We start from the raw sequence: 3,939 nt of genomic DNA, 5'->3' as shown, positions 1-3,939 counted from the left end.
TAGTAAAGTCAAAGTGCGTCCTCCACTCCTCTGTTGGGCCTGTATGCAAACTGCATTGGATCCAGCTGACCTTCAGTCTCTTCATAATCACATTTCTGATGATTTTTTCAAAGACTTTCATGACAACTGAAGTGAGGCAACAGGCCTGAAGTCGTTTAGATTTAGGGACAGGAACCACGACTGCTTCTTTGCAAAGAGAGGGCACATGTTGTGTTTGCAAGGATTTGTTAAAAATAACCTGAAATATAGGACTGAGTTCATCAGCACAAGGTTTAATTAGGCGGCCACTAATATTATCAGGACCTGGCTCTTGTTCACATTGACTGTATGAAAGGCCTTTTTAACATCGCTGAGTTCAATGATAAAGTGCTGAGTATCTCTCAGTTTCTGTTTCAGTTCCCAAATATCCTCGCTGAAATCAGAAGAACTAAAACGAGCAGAAAACATGTTTAAAGCATTTGAAAATCTCTGTCTGAATTAAAACATCTAAAATGACCTGACTGCTGCTCTGGGGATTTTGAAACCCTGCTATGGTTTTCATACAAGTCCAGGCAGACCCAAAAGTTTTTGCAGCAAATTTGCTTTCAAGAAGGTTTTTGTCTGTTTTGCTTTCAAGATCTCGATTTTCATTTCCTTGGTGGCTGTCTGAAAATCAGTAACAGCCCCTCTTTAAAGGCCTGTCTCTTTTTCCTTAAACAGGATTTGACACTTTTAGTGAGCCATGGATTATTGTTAGCGTAAATTTTAACGCGCTTACGGGGTATAATCATGTCTTTACAAAATACTGCACAGGAGCTAGTAACATCCACCAAAGCGTCGAGATCATCTCCACAAGACTGAAGACGGGGTTGTACGAAGTCACTTTATCTCTACAGACTGTAAGCTGTCGTCTGTGAGGCGTGAGCGTGTTTGTTTGAACACAGTTCACGGTGGAGAACAGCTGCTGACATAATGTGGATCCCAAGATCCATAACTGGCCTACCTGGGGCTGAAAGTCTCCATAAATGCAGGCGTTTCGGCGGCTACACCGGCTTCCACGAGTGTGACGCTTATTTTGAGGAAATAATAGAATATAAATGTATTTTTATATTTCAATATCACAATAATCTTCCAATGTAGAACTACAAGTTAAAAAAGAAGTAACATAAATCAAATCCACTTCAGCTAAATACTTCTCATTTATTTCCATCTTACATGCTGTGACTGCAGCCATTCCCACATCTCTGTGAATGGGACTCATGGACATGGATCAGTGGTTGTTGATCAATGGTCCTGAGAATCTGCATAATTAAGATGAAGGAACGGAGCTCCCAGCCCATCGTTCCTGCAGCTGCTTTCAGTCTTTATGCAAATGTCCTGTTTGTAAGACTGAAACCTGCAGCTGAGACTGAAGACGTCACCTGATGATGACGACACGTTTCTCCCACAAAACGCTGCGTCCAGATGAACAGAAGCAACAGACTCACTTTCCTGGATGATTGAGATGCATCAAGACTTCATTGTGTGTTACTTCTCATTCAGCACAGACACATTATTCCTGTTAGGTCATGTCAGCTGTCACTCAGTACAAGCACAACTGTGAACAACACAAACTTCTCTTCAATGTGTCACAGAAACACTAAGTGTGAGAGCCTGTATGACACACAGGACAGACTGTAAGCTCTGCTGGCTGCACAGCACTTTGTAGCAGTTTTCCAACATGTCCTCCACCCGTGATGTCAGTGGTGGGACCCCAGTCACAGCACTCAGCACCACCTCCTTTAAATGGATTTTATAGCAGTTCCTCCCGTTACTCGGTGCAACGCTTCTTAAATGTGTTTTTGCAGGATAAAACACAGCAGGTGGTGTAGAGAGGACGTCAGCTGACGGAGCAGAGGGAGGCAGACTGTGGATAAATGACAGAGTGAGAGGAGAGCAACCATGACAGAAGCACAGGTGTGGCAGATAGAAGTGGCTTTATAGACACTTATTGTCAGTCCTCGTGCATGCTGTGGAAATAAGTGTCTGTGTCATGAGGTGACATGTGAGCTTATCTTTGGTCAATAAAGCTGAACGACCAGTTTTCACTTTGCTTGTTACGCTTGTTTAGTGACGTCTGGGTTTCTGTGGAGCCCGAATTTTGATGAGTTCTGGTGAAATCATCTGAGATCATCTGAGCATCGGTGAAGAGTCAGCAGAGAAAGTGTGGGACAGAAGTTTGCTTTGGACACATGGACTGAAATCAAAAAGTAACAAACAGGATTTCCAATGGACAGTATGGAGAAGTGAAAGTACACAAAGGCTGTGCTGGAACACGTGTGTTACACTTTTTGACAGCTGAGAACAAAACACAATATTTTGCATCATCTCTGCAGTGTCTCTTCTTTCCTCTGCTGTTGTGCTTTTAGCTCCAAACTGTTTCAAATGGTTTGTCAGCAAGCTGACCTCTGACCTCTGCAGTACTAACTCCTGACCCGTACAAAGAGCGGGCGTTTCTGACCTTTGACCTGCAGCTGTATGTCTCTCAGTCTCACTTCTTCTCTCCGTCACTGATGGAGCAGGTGTAGTTGCTGCTGACAGTCAGTCGTTTGTTTTCTCAGAGTGAGGCTGAAGTCTGAACTGTTCAGAGCATCAGGTCTCATCAACGTGCGCTGCTGTAACGCCGCTTTGTCCTCTGAGATCACCAGGTATGAAACCTGAGTGCTGACAGAGCAGCATGTTCCCCCTCATTCACCTCCACCACCACAGCCAAGGCATGCTGGGAAACTGAGGACACACAGACGGAGAACTGAAGTGTCTGCTGTGTGTTCATCTCAGAGTCCTCACAGGTGACACATTAGCTCCAGAACACCAAGCCAGGTGTTTGAAGCCTGACAGGGATTCTTCCCATCCAGAGGGAGGATTTAGCTGCACAACAATGAACATTAGTGTGTAGTTTAGAAACACAGACTGTGCCTGCACTGCATCTAGTGAAGAAAAGTGTTACTGCCAGAGAACGAGGCTCCTTTAAAGCAGCTGATATTAAGGTTGAAAAATCAACAATAAGCTGATGTAATCAACGTTTCACAAAATGGTCAGCAGCTAAAATCTGGAGCCGTTCTTTGGTGGTAATTAACAGTTTGTTCTTGTTAGCTAATTATGTCATTAAAGGTAGCAGCAGAAGCCTTGTGTTGAAAGCCCATTCACTCACACATTCACACAGTATGTGTGTGTCTGTGTTACACTGTGGACATCCCTTCTGTTGGAGCGCCATCTTGTGGCAGGTTTAAGAAATGTTCTTCTTGTAAATCCAAACTGATGCACCTCCATAGCAGACTGTGGAGGCTTTCAGTGACATGAAGACTTGATTTATACTGTCATATTCTCCTGTTACACAAAGCACAGCACGCTGAACATGGATGAACTGAAACTCCCAGCATCTGACTGAGGAAAAGCACAAATCATTCTCACACTGACTCCTGCTTGATTTTAGATTTGCTTTCAAATCCTCACACTTTCATATGAAGCACTAAATGGGCTCCAGACTGTTTATCTCAGCTTCCTGTCAAACACACTGCTGCTCACACCGAGGCTCAGTTTACTCCTCCAGCCTGGCTTAACCTGCTGTCTGTTAAAAACACTCCCACACTCCTCTGTTTAATCCTTCTGATCAGACTCTTTGATTTTGTATTGTTTTTACCTGAAGTTGTGTTTTTGACATGGTTCTGTCTGTGAAATAAAGCTCACACACACACTGCTACAGTCCTTCATACACTTAGAAACGAAGCTGCTCCTTTCCTCAGTGCTGACACATAAAGAAGAGTTGCTTTTATATCCAACACGTCTCTGTTCCAGAAAACAGCTTCAGCAGCCTCTGAGTCTGAACTTGGAGTTGGTTATAAGCCACAGGCCTGTGTGCACAGCAATGAGGAAATATAATGCAGTAAGTGAAACATGGATGTGTGGAACAGATTATCCCAA

This window comes from Astatotilapia calliptera, chromosome 3 (assembly GCF_964374335.1).
Source record: "Astatotilapia calliptera chromosome 3, fAstCal68.1, whole genome shotgun sequence".
NCBI classification, from domain to species: Eukaryota; Metazoa; Chordata; class Actinopteri; order Cichliformes; family Cichlidae; genus Astatotilapia; species Astatotilapia calliptera.
The sequence above is the reverse complement of the archived record's forward strand: the minus strand, read 5'-3'. Positions refer to the sequence as shown.